We start from the raw sequence: 22,842 nt of genomic DNA on the forward strand, positions 1-22,842 counted from the left end.
TCCTGTATGACTTTAGACAAATCTGCTGGGCCTGTTTCCTCATCTAGAAAATGAGGAAAGTGAAGCAGTCAGTAGTCTCTTTCACTTTTAAACTTCAATGATTTGAGTCAGTACAAGTACACAGAGTATTACATGTAAATCTTGCAGACAGTGATTTTTAATAAAGCATTTTTTAATAGGCTTACAAGTGCATGAGAGGATTTTTAAAACTGTCAGACCTCAGATGGACATCTCCAGGAATTAGGAAAAGGGAAAATAAATGAGTCCACCTCAGTAAGAAATATTTAAGAACTTATTATGCATAATGCTTATTAGGGCCAGCTATCCTTTATAAATACTGACATATAAAAGCATAGGCAAATAGTATATCAAACCAATTTTTCATTAGCAACTGAAACTTCTAATGTCAATCATTTGATTCAACTGTGATCTATACCAGGGGGTTACAAACTCTGGCCTGTGTGTAAATTCCAACCCATCACCCATTTTTTGTTTAGCCCACAATACCTTGTGGTTTTCACAAAACAATGAACTGTTTTTACAGAACATGTGTCGTTGATTTGATGAGAGGCAACACTAACTTTGAATCCCAATTAAGCAATTTTAAGAGTCTCAGCAAAGCTCTCTAGACTGAGAAGCGTAAACTAGCATGCATTATGTGATGAGTCAACTTTAAAGTTCAACTGACATTCGCTACAGCTCTTTCTTTTTATACCCAAAAAGCCTCTGATGAGCTGCTTCACAGTCCACAAGTGTGGATTTCAACTTCCCAAACATATAGAAAAGTGGTTGTTCACACAGATGTCTTCCAAAATCCCTTTAAAATATAAAACTATATGATTCAAGGATGGACTCAATAAACACGTGTTAAATGATTGAATAAATTATAGTCAAGGTATGCTGACAGGGGAATAAAGAAGGACAAGAAATTAAAACACTAAGGAAACAGAAGATAGGCCATAGTTCTGGTCTATCTTTTTCAACTATTGAGCAGTAATTAGTCATTCCCAGTCAGTCTGGGAAGGAAAAGTCTGGAAATGAAAAGTCAGGTAAGAAAATAAAAATCAAGACCCTAGTCCCCTCCCACTAGCAAGAAAAGCTCTGAGTTTGGGGGAATGGGAACCAATATAAGAATGGTAACAGGATTTTCTCAGTTTAAAAACTTACTATTCTGGCTTTGGAACAGAAATGTTAATAAGGACCTGTAAGACTGGAATGCAGCTAAAACTTTAAGACGACAGTCACCTGAATGAATGGATACTTGGCTTAAAACTGAGATATCGCAGGCAAAATAAACAGAATAAGGTACCAGGTGTAACAAACTCATAGAGATGTAAACAAATACTACCTATAACAGTATTTATGAAACAATTTATTGAATAAGGAATAGATATTCTTTGGTTCCTCAAAAGAAAAAAAGACTAAGTAGATAAAAACTAAGACTACTAAGCCCTAAGTGAATCAAAACAAGTGTCCACGGACTGGTTATACTGATACGTGGTAAATTCTTTGGGAGAGCAGTAGTAAAAATGTGCAGAAGATTGTTCTGGTAGCAGAGGTGTATGATTAATATAGATCAGGTGTCCAAGTATGGGGAAAAGATGTAAAGAGATCACATTCATCCCAATGGGCAATACATGCTTGTTCAAATCAAGAGAAGGTGATGTAAAACCAAGTTTAAAACTCAGCAGACTGATACACACGCACCCCCCACAACACACACACAACCCAGCTATGAGTAAATCTTGAAGACAAAAGGCAAAAGAAAATGGAGTAGAAATTGCTGATATATATGAATTGAGGTAGGCTTCCAAAGTTTTATTGAAAAAGGTGGAGTGAGAAGGGATTCCACCATGAAAACCTCATAGGTCAATTTCACAGGGTAAGAGAAAATAGTAGAACTATCCTGTAAGATTTTCTGTTTAAAAAACAGACAGACAAAAAACACAACAGAGAAACAAATCAAGTACATGACTCCATAACCACACGGGGAGGGTTCTCCCGTGTCCACCCTTTGTAAGTACTCTACCTAGTCAGGTTATATAGACTTTATAACTGCAAAGACAGACTTTTAATAGTATCTCATTAAAAGATGCTTCTTTCTGTTTCATAGTACATGTACTTCAACGGCTAACACTATTCAAAGTGCTCAAAACTAAAACCCAGATTCATTATTTTTGTCATGCCCATGACAAAGTTTGATTATTTTATTTAGTACAGAAATGAGGTCTGTAGACCCCTGGGGTCCGAAGACTTTTTAAGGGGTCCTAAAGATCAAAATTATTTTTACAGTAATATAAAATACTGTTATAAAATATGCCTTTTTCATTGAATTTATGTTTACACTGATATTACAAACCAATAGTTGGTAAAACTGCTCACACCTTAGTAGGAATCAAGGCACTAACACCTTACAGTATTAGTAGTCATTATACTATTCACCACCAGGCACTTAAAAAAAAAAAACTCACAAAAATTCTTCACTGAGAGGTTCCTTGAAGAAGGAGGAAAAACACTTTATTAAAATCTTAACCCTGAAATACACCTTTTCAATATCCTCTGTAACAAAAAGTACACATACAGTATTTCTGTTGCATACTAAAATGATGGCTGTCTCAAAGAAAAGCACTGTGAAAATGTTTGAATTGCAAGCTGAACTAGCTACTTTTTCCATGGAACACCATTTTTACTTCAAACAACTCACAAAGTATGGTTTTTCAGATTGAGAATTTGGCAGACATTTTCTTGCAAATAAACAAAGTGAATCTGTCACTTTTAAGAAAACAACTAACAATATTTGTTGGCAAGAATAAAACTTAAGCTTTTAAGAGATAATTAGGATTTGGAAAATTTATCAGCCACCATGAGCTTGAGAGCTTCCTGATACTACTCCAAAATTTCTGTGATGAGATCAGTGGGGATGTTAATGACTCTGGTTTTTTCTATTGTGTAATGAACATTTGGAAGATTTGTATAACTCAGTGAACAAATATTTTCCCAATGACTAGCATAAGATTATGCATGAGGAAAACAATCCATTCAAAGTTCAAGAGAGACTAATGGATTTTAATATAACAGAATATAAAAAGTTCATTGATACACTTTCAGAACTTGCACTGCACCTAACCCTTAAGAAACTATCCACTTGTTGAGACTTGGTGTAGTAGCAAAGAACACCCAAATTTATTTGAAAAATGAATTTTTATTTTGATTAAAAAAATTTACATCTATCCTTGAAAGGCCATTTTTTCCCATAAATTTCCACTGTAACAATGTATCTCAACATGTGAATGCAGAAGCATATGTGAGAACCCAGATGTTTTCTATTAAACCAGAGATTAAACAGGGACTCCCAAAAATTTAAAACAACGCCACTCTTCTCATGGAAATTTTCTGTCTTGGAAATTATTTTCCATAAAACATATTATGTGTGTTAACATGTTATAGATAGGTTTGTTACTGTTATGTTAAAATGCGTTAGTACTATAAAACTTCACAATGTTAATTTCTGATGCAGCATATATTGATAGCTATAACCCATTTAAAGAAAATTTTTCTAGAGTCATTAATAAATTAAGAATGTAATGAGGTACTACGTCTAAAATGTTTTAGACCTGCTAGTATAAAAATTGATTCCCTCTTGGCAATATTGGTGCTAATGTTTTCTGGAAAAATTCAAGAGTTTCCCTGGGGAAACAGACCTCTTATGCCACAATATTGTTCATACTATAATATGACCTAAATCATGACTGGTATGATTTCTGTTATGTTCATATTGGAATTACATTAGGTATCCTGTAAATTTATACCTAATAAACAAAAAAGGTACTTAAAAGCCATAAACATCTTCGTGTAAAAGTTCTAGTTTTGATAAAACATATGGACTCTATTAACTAAAATATGGAGGAGTGAAAATTATACATTTTCTGAGACTACACCTCTAAGTGAACTTCTTTCCAGATATACCCGCTTGTGTGTAAATTTCAATAATTTGACTGAAATTCAGTTTCTCTCTCCTTCATTCAACAAACATTTACTGAGTGCTAATATAAGCCTGGCACTGTTCTAGGCCCTGAATGCTGCAATAATACGGAAATCTATTAATACAAAGAATGATATTGTACAGAATAGTCTTCACAGCCAAATTCCAGGCTGCATGCCATATTTTTATCAAATTCCTTCACAAAAAGCAGTGAAACGGTGTGGAGGCTGTGGTAAAGGAGCACTGCCCCCGTGACCGTTTCTCCTCCAATGGTGTGGATTCCCACTATCCTGCATGTCCGCCCAGCCTCACATCTGTGTTAAGTGGTAGGTTCCAAAGGGCTTCAATCCCTTCCCCAACAACTGAAACATGAAGCTGGTCTCTGTCTTGCAGCCTTTGTTTCCTAAAGAGAATACATTCAACACTGCAAACAATGGCAGCCTTCTTCACCATATACATGGAAACAAATAATGCAGGGCCTTGGCACTACAGAATCAATTAAATCATATACTCAATCTGTTAGCTACATGAGAAATAAAAGGAGACAGCTAGCTGAGCAACAAATCTGCAATTATTTATAGTCAGGTTTCCAGGCTATACATGGTACAAATTCCATACCTGCCCCTCTGCACTGTGAGGACACAAAAGAAAGACGCAGAGGAGATGTGGGGAGTGGAGATCCAGGGAACAGAGGCACATCTGTGTTTAATAATGGCAAGTAACTAATCCACACTCATTTTGCTACTCCTAACCATATCAATAACTGCCGTGGATATATTAGAAGAAATTCAAGCCTAAGCTAATCGGGTTTCCCTTCTTTTCAATATTGTATATAAGCCATTACCACCCTTTTGCCAGGTAGAGAAACCCAGGCCCAGGCAGAATTGCTGGGTAAACACAGCTGTCCCCAGGATCTCCCATTATCCTCTCCCCAGACTAGTCTCCTTTCCGAGCACTCTAATACTTAGCACTCCAGTACTTAGCACTACTCTACCAATGAAACTCTCTGCCTTGACAACTCCCTCCAGCTTCCCCCTGAGCCCCACCTCTGACCCCCTACAATCTAAACCCAGCTGAGCCCCTGCCCTCCTCAATCGGTAGTTGTACTCCAGGTTTTTTACACTAGGTCCCCAACCAACACAGCCAACAAATACATTTCATCCCTTAAAGTTAGGTAGATGACAACCTTAACAATCTGATGTAACAAAATGTCAATGAATAATAATGGCTTGATGTCCTGCTTTCCAAGGAACTTATAACAAATGCATAAATTACATTACCTTAACTCAGTGTTTCTCAAATTTGAGTAATACCAAGTACCTTCTATAAGAAAACAAAGTAACACACTAGTCCCAAGAGTTGCTTTGTATATTTTATTGTTACTAACATATAAATATAAATAAAAACACTAGGCATGGTCCTCATCTGAAAGCACTTCCAACTATAAAATGAAAAAAAAAAACTACCTATCAATACCAAGGTACTGGGTTTCCCTGGTGGCGCAGTGGTTAAGAATCCATCTGCCAATACAGGGGACACACATTCAAGCCCTGGGGTCCGGGAAGATCCCACATGCCGCAGAGCAACTAAGCCCATGCACCACAACTACTGAGCGCCTGCGCTCTAGTGCCCGTGAGCCACAACTACTGAAGCCCGCGCACCTAGAGTCCGTGCTCTGCAACTAGAGAAGCCACTGCAATGAGAAGCCTGCGCACTGCAACGAAAGAGTAGTCCCCGCTCGCCGCAACTAGAGAAAGTCCGCACGCAGCAACAAAGACCCAACTCAGCCAAAATTAAAAAAGAAAATTAAAAAAATAAAATACCAAGGTACTTTATGTACAATGTCTACAGGATTAAAATAAACACAAATGGTCTTACTTTGTTACAAAGTGGGCACCCAGATGATCTAAAATGTGTTATGTATATTATTTTATTTTTAGACTACCACAGGGACAAAAAATTTTTTAATTTCTCCTGGAGAAATTAGTAACCCAGAATATACCTATAGATGTTGGATGTTACTCAGTTTGTGATCTAACAACGTGAAAAAAAATGATATAAAGTGGGAGACCTGAAGACAAAAAGAAATATTCGAGAAGGTGGATGTTTTCAGGTCCTTCAATTTATCATTCCTAATATAATCTTGTAGGAAATGGTCAATAATGATTTGCATAATTATACTACTTGTATAATTCATGAAATACAAGTCTATTTCAACACAAATTTAAGTTACTTTTTCATTTACTTGCAACTTATGTAACACTAATATAATTCAACCTTCAAAAGCAGATATACATATGTGACTTAGAAAATTTTTAAATGTATTTGGTGTTTTAATACAAATAGACATCGTAGAACAACTTTATAAATAATTCATCATATATGAAGATGAATATAATCACATGCCTAACCAGCTGGCAAGAACAGAATAGAATACAACATTAAAAAAAAAAATCACGACAGGCCAAGGCACAAACAAATTTGGTGGGGGGGAGGGGGAAGTGTATTACTTAGAGGCTAATCAAAACTAAATGAACACAAAACTGCATGCGTAGAGGGACCTGGGAGAATATCTGACTAAGCTAGAAGGTTTAGCCCCATGGTTCTTCAAAATTTGCTGCACATTAAAATCATCTGGGGAACTTTTAAAAAGCCTGCTGTCCATGTAGCATCCCATACTAATTAAACCACAATCTCTGGAGGTGGGAGCCAGATAGCAATATTTTTAAAAGATTTCCAGGTGAATACAGGGCAGAGCAAAGTTTGGGAAGTCCTGTTTACCCAACTGAAAGCACTCTGATAATCTGTGCAAAATGTGATGAGTTAAGAGAAGCAGCTCTTCAGACCACACACAAAGTACTTTCAAAATCCATGTGTCCTTCTGTATGAGTTTCCCAGGGTGGCCATAACAAAGTGCCAAAAACTGGGTAGCTTAAAACAACAGAAATTTATTGTCTTAGTTGTAGAGGCTAGAAGTGTGAAATTAAACTGTTGGCAGGGCCATGCACTCTCCAATGCCTCTAGAGGAAGATCCTCCCTTGCCTCTTCCAGTTTTGGGTAGTAGCCCCAGCCATTCCTTGACCTGTGGCAACCCAATCCCTGTCTCCATCTTCGCATGGCCGTCTTCCCACTGTGTCTGTGTCTTCACATACCACATGCCCTTCTCCTAGGTGCGTGTTCAAATTTCCCTCTTTTTATAAGAACATCAGTCACAGTGGAAAAAGGACCCACCCTAATGACCTCATCTTAATTACATCTGCAAACCTTATTTCCAGATAAGGTCACATTCACAAGTACCAGGGGTTACAACTTCAACATATCTTTGAGGGGACATAATTCAACTCATACACTTAAGTTTCAAAACTCCCCTAACAAATCAACTATAAAATTTAGTGGTATGCAGTTAAACAAAGAACTCCAGCTTAGAGAGAACTAACTCAACTATGTTGCACCTTTTCAGAGCTTGAAAGGGCAACAGGTTTGAAGGTACTTTAAACAGAGCATCCTTCCTCTTTCATCTCCTCAGCAGCAAACTACTCCATTATTAAACTATAAAGGTTAAAAGAATAAACTACTCTCAAGCTAGTTTCTTCTAGCCTTGACTGCCAAACTTCTATTTTAAGGCACACCTTTAGCAAAGTCCAAAATTCTTTAGCCTGACAATAAAGTCCCTTCTGATATAGTAACCTAAAGGTATAGCTTGTATTTCTTCCAATACCCTTACAATCAAGCCAAACTGGACAGCATTGTCAAACTACATCACTGTACTAGTTTCCTAGTGCTGCCATAACAAAGTACCACAGATAAGGTGGCGTACAGCAGAAATTTATTGCCTTACAGTTTTGGAAGTCAGAAGTCCAAACATCAAGGTGTTGGCAGGGCTCCTTCTGAAGGTGCTGAGTAAGGATCTCTCCTAGCTTCCTTGGCTCCTTGGATGTATTACTCTAGCCACCTTGCCATATCTCCCTGTGGCTCTTCACACTGTTTTTCCTGTGTGTCTGTGCCCAAATTTCCTATTTTTATAAGGACAACAGTCATATTGGATTACAGCCTACTCTAATAACCTCATTTTAACATAATTATCTCTGTAAAGACCCTATTTCCAAATAAGGTTATAGTCTGAGGTACTGGGGGTTTGCACTTCAACTAATGAATTTCAGAAGACACAATTCAACCTATAATAGTCATTAAGCAGAGAAAGCCCAGGATTAGTAAACACAGATGCCATCATTTTACCCCTCCAAAAGTGTAGATGGCAGCTGTAAACGAAGGCTAACAAAAAAGCCTTTTCCCCTGACCTTCAGTTATCTCTCTGGCTTGGCTATAAGATAAAATCCCTTTAAAACAAAATTCAGACCAACACTAATTATGTTAACTGTGATGGCATCAACATGCATGGAATAATTTAAGTAACTTTATGTCGTCAAATGTATTACTGTTCAGAATTTAATCACTCTTCTCTTCCTGCAATAGTTAGTTATTCATCCCCACCATACCCTTGGACCCTGGCTATGTGACATAATTTGGCCAATGGAAACTGAGTAGATGAGCTGTCCAATCACAGCTTTAAGAGGTATTAAAAGTATCTGCCAGGGACTTCCCTGGCAGTTCAGTGGTTAAGACTCTGCCTTCCAATGCAGGAGGTGTGGGTTCGATCCCTGGTTGGGGAGCTAAGATCCCACATGCCTCATGGCCAAAACACCAAAACAGAAACAATATTGTAACAAATTCAATAAAGACTTTAAAAGTGGTCCACATCAAAAAAATCTTAAAAAAAAAAAAATAGTATCTGCCAGTGCTCTTACTCTTTTCTTCTGCCACATGAATGACCATGTTCTACATGGGGCCTGCTCTGAAAGCCTGGATCCCCAAATGAGAAGACACAGAACAGAGGCACAGCCAACCCACATTATGTACATGCAAAATATCTGGAAAATAAATCTTTATTTTTGTAAACCAGTAAAATTATTTATAATCATAAAGAAAACTAACATACTTTAAAGTAGCATTTTGACTGCATATAACCCTAGAGGATATAACCTAGGGACAAAAAAGAATCACAAAGAAAGTTTAAACTTCTGTAGTCTTATTATAGTAATTCTTTAGCATTACTAATTTGAATATTTTTATAAATATATATAAAACAAATAAGAAATTATGTTAAATCCATTACAAATCAAAATTTTCAGAAAGGGAAAAAAATATATACGAATAGAGAAGCAGTAAAAATCTTTTCATTTTCTCTTCATGGTATAGTACTGTCTGTACTCCTCAAGCTGGCTACACCTGAAAGATATATAGCAATATGCTAGGGAGGATGAGAAGGCAGAGGATGAATGTGTCACATTATCTCAAGGAACAATTTTTCTTGATAATAAATAAGTTTGGTCGTTTTACTTTTATAAAAATCACTTATCAGATGGAACTGCATACAAAAAATTAAAATTATTTTCATGTTTATAATACAGATGTATTTTCAATAAAACTCACACAACACAAATCAAGCTTTAAAACCCTATAGTAATCTTAAATTTGAATTGAAATATAAGCAGGAATTTGTGATTTATTTCTCTTACTAAATACGCATTTCCTTGTTCCAAAAAGGCCTAGCAGCAATTAATGACAACCTAGTAGTAAAAAGCAGTCCATGCTTTCACTGTAGTCTCTAAATAAACACTTCTCATAAAAATAGGAATGCTTTGGAGGAAAGACCAATTTCAGGGATGAAGCAGAAAACCTGGAACATCTTGTCATGCAAAAAGCAAGGAAACAACCGAAGGCCACGTGTGTCACGTCAAAAGGAGACAGGAACCGCAATGGATTAAAACACCTCAAAAATAGTTCTTAATCCATGAGATTACAAAAATTAAAAATAAACTTCACATCACTGGTCACCTTGAGAGGGCACCACCAACTCATCAGTCTAAACACTGACACCTAAAACAACTCAAGCACATACCCTGCTTTTGCTGTGCAAGTTCTGTTTCAGTATCCCAATACTTGACAAGGAAGAGTCATTCTTCACAGAATTCCAGCTAATCAATGCAAAAACAATGATATAATTAAAACAATTTTCTATCCCTAAGAAAATAAAGAATCTAGGCAACAATCATTAATGGACACTAAGACCACCAGGGGAATATCTGATGTGGAACTTTATAATGGATAGATCAGACTAACAACAACTGAATCCACTAATCAACATCAACACCACCGAAAGTGATACAACCAGATGGTGTATGCCCCATGGTGTGAGGCAGAAGGAAGAAAAGACTTCGTGATCAAAGAATTAAAAGTGAATTTAATCATACCTCAACTAGCACTTCACAGAAGTTACAGGAGGACAGTAGAATGTATTAGTAATACCACAATGATGTGATTAGCCAAATCCAGAATGTGGGGAATTTGACAGGACAAATTTTTTTCTACCAACAGGTGGGAGAGACTGAAATTTAGCAAACAAAAGCAGTGTGCAGACCTTGTTTGGATTCTGTTTAAAAGTAACCATGTGAAAATGTCATTTGAAGGCAAAAGAAAAATTTTAATTCTCTTTACCTCTTCCAGTTTCTCAGAAGCCTTTCATCTTTTCTAGACCACTGTAACATATGAAGCCTAGCCTTTTCTCCACAGTAATGAATGGGAAGGATAAGGAAATCTATAAGGATGAGGGTAGTGAGTGCAGAGACAATACAATGACTTATTTCATACCCAACATGTATCTAGTTTTCTGATCCTGATTTGAATATGAAATCCTGGGCTTGACTCTTTCTCTGGATAGTAAACAACTCCAGATAAGATGACTTGGTATAAATTCATCTAGACATATTCCAAGGGTTTTCACCAGACTATCAAATTGCTGATCAATTTTCTGCTTCTCAAGTACAGGTATTAGAATAGCCTTTTTCCTTCAATATAATGCAAAGGCATGCTAGGTGCTCAATAGTTAAAAAAAAAAAAAAAAAACTGCACACACACACACACACACACACACACACACACACACACACAAAACAACTGAGAGAGTGAAAGTGCTTTTCTTATTGTTCTCAACCTCATCTCTTCTTTGGAGAAGGAAACACATTTAGGAAAGAGAATACTGTCTACACCCAGAGACAACTTCAGAATCAGTTTACTTCAAAAACATCAAGGAATTAGTAGTAAGTTTTCTTGCTAGTATAGTAAAACCCCTTGATTACAATCAGATATTTAATCTTTTTTTTTTTAGTTTAAATGCATTTTATTTTTAGACAAACTACATGACGTATTTTTTCTCGACAGCAATGCCTCAGCTCCAAATAAATCATCGTCAAAACAAACGAGCTCAAGATGACATCAGTCCCATTTCTCTAAGTCCTCGTGTCATGTGGATGAAAAGGGGCAGCCAGCCAGTTATGATGACAGGTGACAGATCCAAAGTAACTGCCAAATTTGTTAATATTTTTCCATTTCTAGATCATCCTTAAAGAAAATCATATGTGGGGTCACAGCATCCTCACAATAGTCCAGCAGAGCTACCATGCCATCTAGATTCACGTTTTCACCAATAAAGAACTGATAGTTTTTGAAATTAGCAAAGATGTGTTTGATTTGTTTTGCAGCCCCTGTCAAAAAAGGTTTTTTTACTCTTTCTGGTCCCTGTCCTCCAAGTTTCCCTTTGGCTGACTTCATGTAATTTTTTTTTTTTTTTTTTTTTTTTTTTGCGATACGTGGGCCTCTCACTGTTGTGGTCTCTCCCGTCACAGAGCACAGGCTCCGGACGCGCAGGCTCAATGGCCATGGCTCACGGGCCCAGCCGCTCCGTGGCATGTGGGATCTTCCCGGACCAGGGCACGAACCCGTGTTCCCTGCATCGGCAGGCGGACTCTCAACCACTGCGCCACCAGGGAAGCCCAACTTCATGTAATCTTTGATGTACTCCTTGTAGGCTTCCTTTTTGAAGCTGGTTTTCTGCAAGTGATGGTTCATGACAATATCGACACCAGTGATTACTGTGTTCAGTACCTTCACCCTTGGGTCCTTCAGCAGAGGCATTTCCACCAATAAGCGAGTCATCAATGTCACCCTCTGTCCTACTGACCATCATCCCCCTCCACCTCCAGACACAGCCTGTCAGCGATCTCCCGGATCTTGTAGATGTCGGAGAACATCTCATCACAGCTCATGAGGTCCCGGTAGGTAATCATGATGGGGACCGGTGGAGATGACGGCGGCACTAGCTTAGTAGGAGCCTGGAGCTCAGAGTGAGCATGGTGTGCTTTGGGGGCAGAGGAAAAGTTAATCTTTGTTTTTAATCTCAACTATGTAACTAAAAACTGCTTTTTGGAGCAGAATTTTCTTACACAATTCTCTGAACAAAAGGAAAAAGAAATATTCTTTCAAAAAAATACGACGTTCTGTTTAGGCCACTGATCTCAAAAACACTCAACTTCAATTAAAATACCTATATAGTTATAAAAAGAGTAATTGTTATGATAAAAGTGTTACATATAAAGTATGTTATAATGAAAATGAATACATAAGTTAGAAACAATGAGCATTTGAACTGTCATATAAATTTTTAAGAATTGTTCATACAAATCATACCTATTTTCACTCTACTGAAAGGTTTCCCAGCATTTTATAAGTACTCTACTGACATAAAAGCCCAAAACATAAATTATAATAAATATAATACAAATCAGGAAAAAAGTACTATTTTCTTTGGGCCTGCTGGTATAAAATAACTGTTAACTGATACAACCTATAATATATAAAATATTAAGAATCATAGGCTTTAGAGCTGAAAGGAACAAGAGATTTTTTTTCTCCTCCTGGTTTAGGTTGCCCCTATTAATTAAAACCTCAAAACATTTACATGTAAATATACACTCAATTTCTCCTTAAAAAACTGGTTTAAGAAAACCTAAAATGGATGGCTACAGTACTAGATATGAGCAGTATGCAAAACTGAACCCATGAAAACAGTGATTGCAAAACAGACATGAGCACAAAGCATCTGCTATTATCAAAACTTTATACAGAGATTTGGGTTTGGAGAGGAAGAGTGAGAAGATGAAACAAAGAAGAATCTCCATCACTTTTCTCAGTTTCTGGTTACTCGATCAGTTATCACAGGGTTATCTAATATAGGAAAGGTTTTCAATCTATTCACAGCCAGTAGGTAAGAGTCTGGAATTATTTTCCTTTCAATTGTTCTGTATTTAAGAAGCATATTGTGCTGAAACTCAAGACTGCCAGAACTGAAAGAATGCTCCTCCATTCCATTATGTAATGGAAATGGGTTCACCTCTTTTTTCTGTCCCTCCTTATATTAGTGGTAAAGGAAACTTTCAGGGCAATACTTACAACAATAAAAAAGCAGTCAGAGGTAAGAGCAGCAAATGAAAACATTCATTACAAAATTAATTTTTTATTTACATAGACCACTACGCTAAAGAAACCATACTGGCTCATACAATGTGTGGGATAGGGTAGATATTTCAAACACTGTGGTGACGCAATTGAATACTCTAGGAATGACAGCTTATTCATGTTTATTAAAAAATGCAAACTAAAACAAAATGCAAGCTATGGGAAAGGACACACTTAATCCTTAATATTCACTAATTATGCCTGAAATATAGCCCGATTCATAAGAGGCACCCAATTATTATTTGTTGAAAATAAACGAATAACTTTTTTTCCCACTAGTCAGTAGTATTTAAAAAGACCGAAAAATAATCTTCAGTGATGACTACAACTCAGTGTTCCTTCTCATCCACTCCTATATTGATCTCTATTACCCTCTCAACTTCAATAACTTGTATCTCCATTTTTTTTTTTTTTTTTTTTGGAGAAAGGGTGGAAGACAGAAAAGGCCACATTCCAGTTTCTAGCCCACTAGTGACTCTTGCTTAGTGTGGTATATCAAAATCACCTGTGGCAGCTTCTTCAAAGTAATGTCATAAACTTTGTGACAACTCGGAAAAGTCTTAATTAAGGGTCAGCAAGTCAGAAGTACAGCCCAGGCATTTCTAGCCCACTAGTGACTCTTGCTTAGTGTGGTATATCAAAATCACCTGTGGCAGCTTCTTCAAAGTAATGTCATAAACTTTGTGACAACTCGGAAAAGTCTTAATTAAGGGTCAGCAAGTCAGAAGTACAGCCCAGGCATGTCGATCTTAACAAGTTCCTTGGGTCATAAAAACCATGCCGGCATCATACTACACATTTCAAAAACTTCTTTATCTTTAAATCCTGTAACTGTGAACAAAACAAAACACACACACCCTCTTTTTCACTGTAAACTCCTTATATCTTTGAACTACTCAGTTTCTTTTCTTTACACTTATTTTTCTGAATTTTTTTTTTAATCCTTATTCGTTATCTATTTTACACAGATCAGTGTGTACATGTCAATCCCATTCTCCCAATTCATCCCACCACCACCCCCCGGCCACTTTCCCCCCTTGGTGTCCATATGCTTCTTCTCTACATCTGTGTCTCTATTTCTGTCCTGCAAACCGGTTCATTTGTACCATTTTTCCAGGTTCCACATATATGCGTTAATATACAATATTTGTTTTTCTCTTTCTGACTTACTTCACTCTGTACAACAGTCTCTAGATCCATCCACATCTCTACAATTTCGTTCCTTTTTATGGCTGAGTAATATTTCATTGTATATACGTACCACATCTTTATCCATTCAAATGTCAATGGACATTTAGGTTGCTTCCATGACCTGGCTATTGTAAATAGTGCTGCAATGAACATTGGGGTGCATGTGTCTTTTTGAATTATGGTTTTCTCTGGATATATGCCCAGTAGTGGGATTGCTGGATCATATGGTAATTCTATTTTTACTTTTTTAAGGAACCTCCATACTGTTCTCCATAGTGGCTCTGTATCAATTTGCATTCCCACAAACAGTGCAAGAGGGTTCCCTATTCTCCACACCCTCTCCAGCATTTGTAGTTTGTAGATTTCCTGATGATGCCCATTCTAACTGGTGTGAGGTGATGCCTCATTGTAGTTTTGATTTGCATTTCTCTAATAATTAGTGATGCTGAGCAGCTTTTCATGTGCTTCTTGGCCATCTGTATGTCTTCTTTGGAGAAATGTCTATTTAGGGCTTCTGCCCATTTTTGGATCGGGTTGTTTGTTATTTAATGTTCAGCTGCATGAGCTATTTATATATTTCACAGATAATACTCTGTCCGTTAATTCATTTGCAAATATTTTCTCCCATTCTGAGGGTTGCCTTTTTGTCTTGTTTGTAGTTTCCTTTGCTTTGCAAAAGCTTTTAAGTTTCAATAGCTCCCAATTGTTTACTTTCTTTTAATTTCCATTACTCAAGGAGGTGGATCAAAAAAGATCTTGCTGTGATTTATGTCAAAGAATGTTCTTCCTATGTTTTCTCTAAGAGTTTCATAGCGTCCGGTCTTACATTTAGGTCTTTAATCCATTTTCAGTTTATTTTTGTGTATGGTGTTAGGGAGTGTTCTCATTTCATCCTTTTACATGTAGCTGTCCAGTTTTCCCAGCACCACTTATTGAAGAGACTGTCTTTTCTCCATTGTATATCCTTGCCTCCTTTGTCATAGATGAGTAGACCATAGGTGCGTGGGTTTATCTTGGGGCTTTCTATCCTGTTCCATTCATCTATATTTCTGTTTTTCTGCCAGTACCATATTGTCTTGATTACTGTAGCTTTGTAGTATAGTCTGAAGTCAGGGAGTCTGATTCCTCCAGCTCAGTTTTTTTTCCCTCAAGACTGCTTTGGCTATTCCAGGTCTTTTGTGGCTCCATACAAATTTTAAGATGTTTTTGTTCCAGTTCTATAAAAAATGCCACTGGTAATTTGATAGGGATTGCACTGAATCTATAGATTGCTTTGGGTAGTACAGTCATTTTCACAATATCGATTCTTCCAATCCAAGAACATGGTATATCTCTCCATCTGTTTGTGTCATCTTTGATTTCTTTCATCAGTGTCTTATAGTTTTCTGAGTACAGGTCTTTTACCTTCTTAGGTAGGTTTATTTCTAGGTATTTTATTCTTTTTGTTGCAGTGGTGAATGGGACTGTTTTCTTAAATTCTCTTTCTGATCTTTCACTGTTAGTGTATAGGAATGCAAGAGATTTCTGTGCATTAATTTTGTATCCTGCAACTTTACCAAATTCACTGATTAGCTCTAGTAGTTTTCTGGTCACATCTTTAGGATTCTCCATGTATAGTATCATGTCATCTGCAAGCAGGGACAGTTTTACTACTTCTTTTCCAATTTGTATTCCTTTTCTTTTTCTTCTCTGATTGCTGTAGCTAGGACTACCAAAACTACATTGAATAGTAGTGGCAAGAGTGGACATCCTTGTCTTGTTCCTGATCTTAGAGGAAATGCTTTCAGTTTTTCAACACTGAGAAGGACATTTGTTGTGGGTTTGTTGTATATGACCTTTATTATGTTGAGGTAGGTCCCCTCTAGGCTCACTTCTGGAGAGTTTTTATCATAAATGGGTGATGAATTTTGTCAAAAGCTTTTCCTGCATCTATTGAGATGATCATATGGGTTTTATTCTTCTATTTGTTAATGTGGTGTATCGCATTGATTGATTTGCATACATTGAAGAATCATTGCATCCCTGGGATAAACCCCATTTAATTATGGTGTATGATCCTTTTAATGTGTTGTTGGATTCTGTCTGCTAGTATTCTGTTGAGGATTTTTGCATCTATATTCATCAGTGATAGTGCTCTGTAATTTTTTTTGTAGTATCTGTGTCTGATTTTGGTATCAGGGTGATGGTGGCCTCATAGAATGAGTTTGGGAGTGTTCCTTCCTCTGCAATTTTTTGGAAGAGTTTGAGAAGGATGGGTGTCAGCTCTTCTCTAAATGTTTGACAGAATTCACCCGTGAAGCCATCTGGTCCTGGACTTCTGTTTGTTGGAAGATTTTTTTTTTTTTTAACTTTATTTATTTATTTTTGGCTGTGTTGGGTCTTCGTTTCTGTGTGTGGGCTTTCTCTAGGTGCAGCGAGAGGGGACCACTCTTCATCGCGGTGTGTGGGCTTCTCACTGTCGCGGCCTCTCTTGTTGTGGAGCACAGGCTCCAGAGGCGCAGGCTCAGTAGTTGTGGCTCACGGGCCCAGCTGCTCCACGGCATGTGGGATCTTCCCAGACCAGGGTTTGAACCCGTGTCCCCTGCATTGGCTGGCAGATTCTCAACCACTGTGCCACCAGGGAAGCCCCTGTTGCAAGATTCTTAATCACAGTTTCAGTTTCACTACCTGTGATTGGTCTGTTCATATTTTCTATTTCTTTCTGGTTCAGTCTTGGAAGGTTATACTTTTCTAAGAATTTGTGCATTTCTTCCACATTGTCCATTTTATTGGCATAGAGCTGCTTGTAGTAATCTCTCAGGTTGCTTTGTATTTCTGCGGTGTCCTTTGTAACTTCTCCTTTTTCATTTCTAATTTTATTGATTTGAGTCTTCTCCCTCTTTTTCTTGATGATTCTGGCTAATGGTTCATCAATTTTGTTTATCTTCTCAAAGAACCAGGCTTTATTTTCATTGATCTTTGCTATTGTTTTCTTTGTTTCTATTCCACTTATTTCTGCTCTGATTTTTACGATTTCTTTCCTTCTACTAACTTTGGGTTTTGTTTGTTCTTCTTTTCTCTAGTTCCTTTAGGTGTAGGGTTAGATTGTTTATTTGAGATTTTTCTTGTTTCTTGAGATGGCTTGTATTGCTATAAACTTCCCTCTTAGAACTGTTTTTGCTGCATCCCATAGGTTTTGGATCATCGTGTTTTCATTGTCATTTCTCTCGGTATTTTTTGATTTCCTCTTTGATTTCTTCAGTGATCTCTTGGTTATTTAGTAACATGTTGTTTAGCCTCCATGTGTTTGTGTTTTTTCCCCTTGTAATTGATTTCTAATCTCATGGCGTTTTGGTCAGAAAAGATGCTTGATTTGCTTTTAATTTTCCTAAATTTACCAAGGCTTGATTTGTGACCCAAGATGTGATCAATCCTGGAGAATGTTCCATATGCATTTGAGAAGAAAATGTAATCCACTGTTTTCGTACGGAATATCCTATAAGTATCAATTAAATCTATCTGGTCTGTTGTGTCATTTAAAGCTTGTGTTTCCTTATTAATTTTCTGTCTGGATGATCTGTCCATTGGTGTAAGTGAGGTGTTTAAGTCCCTCACTATTACTGTGTTACTGTCGATTTCCTCTTTTACAGCTGTTAGCAGTTGCCTTATGCATTGAGGTGCTCCTAAGTCGGGTGCATATATAATTGTCATATCTTCTTCTCGGATTGATCCCTTGATCATTATGTAGTGTCCTTCCTTGCCTCTTGTAACATTCTTTAAAGTCTATCTTATCTGACACGAGTACTGCTACTCCAGCTTTCTTTTGATTTCCATTTGCGTGGAATATCTTTTTCCATCCCCTTTCAGTCTGTATGTGTCCCTAGGTCTGAAATGGGTCTCTTGTAGACAGCATATATATGGGTCTTGTTTTTGTATCCTTTCTATGAGCCTGTGTCTTTTGGAGCATTTAATCCATTCATGTTTAAGGCAATGATCAATATGTATGTTCCTATTACCATTTTCCTAATTGCTTTGGGTTAATTTTGTAGATCCTTTTCTTCTCTTGTGTTTCCCACTTAGAGAAGTTCCTTTAGCATTTGCTGTAGAGCTGTTTTGGTGGTGCTGAATTCTCTTATCTTTTGCTTGTCTGTAAAGCTTTTGATTTCTCCGTCAAATCTGAATGAGATCCTTGCTGGGTAATCTTGGTGTTAGGTTCTTCCCTTTCATCACTTTAAATATATCCCTTCTGGCTTGTAGAGTTTCTGCTGAGAAATCAGCTGTTAACCTTATGAGAGTCCCTTTGCCTGTTATCTGTCATTTTTCCTTGCTGCTTTCAATAATTTGTCTTTAATTTTTGTCAATTTGATTATTATGTGTCTTGGCGTGTTTCTCCTTGGGTTTATCCTGCCTGGGACTCTCTGTGCTTCCTGGACTTGGGTGGCTATTTGTGTTCCCATTTTAGGGAAGTTTTCAACTCTAATCTCTTCAAATATTTTCTTGGGTCCTTTCTCTCTCTCTTCTCCTTCTGGGACCCCTATAATGTGAATGTTGTTGCATTTAATGTTGTCTTCATTTCTTTTCATTCTTTTTTCTTTATTCTGTTCCACGACAGTGAATTTCACCACTGTGTCTTCCAGGTCACTTATCCATTCTTCTGCGTCAGTTATTCTGCTATTGATTCCTTCTAGTGTATTTCTCATTTCAGTTATTGTATTGTTCATCTCTGTTTGTTTGTTCTTTAATTCTTCTAGGTGTTTGTTCCTTAATTCTTCTAGGTCTTTGTAAAACATTTCTTGCATCTTCTCTATCTTTGCCTCCACTCTTTTTCCGAGGTCCTGGATCATCTTCTCTATCTTTATTCTGAATTCTTTTCCTGGAAGGTTGCCTATGTCCACTTCTTTTAGTTGTTTTTCTGGGGTTTTACCTTGTTCCTTCATTTGGTACAAAGTCCTCTGCCTTTTCATTTTGTCTGTCTTTCTGTGAATGTGGTTTTCCTTCCACAGGCCAAAGAACTGTATGTAGTTCTTCTTGCTTCTGCTGTCTGCCCTCTCTACTCAGTTTCTAATTGAACAGATTTTCAAGATAATGTCACGTTACTCATGCTTGTCAGTGTCCTCCAATCCCATATCATCCTCCTTAGCTGTATCTGCATTCCCTCCATTTTCATGCAAACCAACTGATCAGACATTTCAAGAACTGTGACATTTAACTCACGTAGTCTTACCAATTCCAATTCAAGCACTGTAACTTATGTAAATCCCAAACCATGTTGTGTCTAAAACCATTCTGCAAACTCTGAGCTATTTGGCAATCATTTTATTAGGTTTTTAACTTCCTTATCAGATTTGCCATCATGGATTTTCAAAAATTTTAACTTCTCTTAGGGACCCTATCTCACTAAAAGCCCCTCAATCTCAGGTGGCTTTACTTCTTTGGTAAAAGTTATTAGAACTTCCTTGATTTTTTGCTCAATTCAAAAATCTTTATTTTTATTCATCCTATTATCTTGTGCTGCCTCTCTGAGGAAGTAGTAGAAAAAGATACAAAAAAGAAAAAATAGTCTCTAACATTGAATCTGTAATTTGTTGGGTCTCCTACATATACTATATAATTAGTAAAATCACTAGCCCTTTGTAAAGGAATTTAATACAGTGGCTAACAAAAATAATAGCTTTTCTCTGCTCCAGTAGTAAGCACCTATACAGATGAGAAAATAAATATTCCACTTACAAGAGCAAAAAACTATTAAATATTTACAAAAGAAACTAACAAGAAAGGTACAGATTTATGTGACCAAACATAATATTCAATTGAAAAATACAAAGATCTGAACAAAGGAAAAGGCTGCATTATTGTGCAGACTTGAGCTGCCACAAGTAACTATCCATCTGAAAGGAAATAAAAGTGGGCCCACATGTTTTACTCTAGACAAAACTTAATTCCAAAATATTTAAAGCACATAAATGTATATGTTTGTGTATATATGTGTATGTGTGTACATATACACAGATACTTCACATATATCAACACATCTTAACGAATCATCGAGGCTACATGTCCAATCTAGAGAGCAGGAAAAAAATCTTTTTAACCGAGACTGGAAACTCAAATACTATACAAGAAAAGACAGCTATATCTGAGTACATAAAGATCCACTAGATATCAAGAAAATACATATCAAAGTAACATGGAGTAAAATTATACTCATTAAAATTGGTAAAAATTTAAAAGATCTAGAATGTTTATTTCTGGCAGGAATGTGGGGATAGGTCACATAGTGCAAGAGGAAATGTGAAAAAAAAACCCTTTGGAAAACAATCTGGCAACTTTTTAGTAAAAGTAAAAACACTAGACTGGAACATAAGAATTTCCCTTTTTTGTTTGTTTGTTACAATGGTCACACAGTTGCAATGTCACGTAGTTCAACTAATACATATACTCTACAACACAGAGAAATAAAAGCACAAGGATGTTTATTTTAAGAACACTTTTTTGTGGCAAAGGTTGGCGGGGGGAGGAAATACAGTGAATGCCCATTAAAGGGGAGTATCAAAACAAGATCATGGTACATTCATAATATTCATGGATTATAAAGTCATCAAAAAACAATAAACTGATGGAGGAGGGAGCAAAAGAAAAAAATACACAGCAAGAAGTATAAGCATATCCACACATTTAAGTAAAAGAATACATGTACACGTATAAAGAAAAAAAACATTTGTTACTGTTAAAATTTTATGGACTCTAAATAACTTTTTAACTAATCAACTCGAAATTCAACAGGTCTTCATACTCTCTCACTACTTCACACTCCTTGCCATTCCCAGCATTTGAGAAGACTGAAATAAAAAATCTTTAAACTTCCAACATTTGACTTTCTGATTCTGTCCTCTTCTCTTTTACTGATTTTTCTTCCTGCCCTACATGTGTACAGTTGACTTCTTTTTTTAGCCCTCTGATCTTCACCCTACTACCCCAACTAAGGATCTCATCCACTCTGAAGAATTACAAAACCACCATCTCTCCCACTGCATGCCACTCTCTAACACATCCCCTCATCTTTCCCATTCCAAACATTCCAGTTCCAGCTGACTGATGTGCAAATATCTACGTCCTTTCAGATATCATCACTCAGCATTACTGGCGGCACCTTATGCCCTATACTCCCAAACGTGTTTCTCCTCTTGCCTGTAACTATCACTAATTCCATCATTCACCAACAATATTGGATTCAATTTTCTATCTCAGCTTTTACCTGCAATCCTTTGGATTCCATCTTCTCTTACCTATACAACACCACTTTCAACCATGCCTTCCTTTCTGCAGTACCTACCACCTGTATTACTACAGTAACTTCAATGTCTCCTAGGTTTTTTCATACTGTCTTCTAACATCTATGCATAAAACATGACCCTGATTATGTCATATGTATTCATCGCTATCTATTAGTTTCCACATTCACTCTAAATTGTTTATCGAAGCATTTAAGTTCTCCTTCTCCATATGGTCTCAAAGTATCCATCAACCTGTACAGCACCTTCCTTGAATGTACTCTACCTTCAGGTGAATATATTTGTATCATTCTAACATCCCCCCAATTCCCACATTTCTGCTTTTTAAGCTCTTTGTTCCAACTACAAGTGGTGAAATTTTTCTATTCTTCAAATGTCATCTCCTTATGAAGCCTATTCAAACACCAACCTTGAAAAAGATGCTTCCTCCTTTCCATCTGTACCCCAAAGCATAGTTTTTTTGTTTTTTTTGTTTCTTTAAAAAAAAAAAACGCTTTTCAAAACTGCGCAGTAGTTAAAAAATACCTGTTAGGTTAGAAATCAGAATGTTGCTATTTTCTTTCAAATGCTACTGACATTAAGACATTAAAATCAAGTCATTTAACTTCCCTGAGCCCCAGTTTTTCATTCTGAAAAACAGAAATAAAATCTAATCTACGAACCTCACAGGTAGGTAGGAGTGCATGGAAAGCCAATTTATAATTTACATGTTAACACTGTTATTATATCACCTTTTATTGTACATATTTGATTTTTTAGTCACTACCAAATTAAAGTATTTAAAAGGCAGCCTGGGGCTTCCCTGGTGGCGCAGTGGTTGGGAGTCCACCTGCTGATTCAGGGGACACGGGCTCAAGCCCCGGTCCAGGAAGATCCCACATGCCGCGAGTGGCTAGGCCCGTGAGCCATGGCCGCTGAGCCTGCGCGTCCGGAGCCTGTGCCCCGCAACGGGAGAGGCCACAACAGTGAGAGGTCTGCGTACCGTAA

At 37.0% G+C, this 22,842-nt stretch overlaps 1 protein-coding gene and 1 pseudogene across 1 annotated transcript in view; both read right to left on the reverse strand.

The window, feature by feature from the left end:
* Nucleotides 1-22,842, reverse strand: part of TBL1XR1 (TBL1X/Y related 1) — a 188,174-nt gene that overhangs the window by 51,956 nt on the left and 113,376 nt on the right. The window lies entirely within an intron of this gene.
* LOC103079941 (translationally-controlled tumor protein pseudogene) lies at nt 11,414-12,165 on the reverse strand (annotated as a pseudogene).

Source organism: Lipotes vexillifer, unplaced genomic scaffold (genome assembly GCF_000442215.2).
Source record: "Lipotes vexillifer unplaced genomic scaffold, Lipotes_vexillifer_v1.1 scaffold487, whole genome shotgun sequence".
NCBI lineage: Eukaryota > Metazoa > Chordata > Mammalia > Artiodactyla > Lipotidae > Lipotes > Lipotes vexillifer.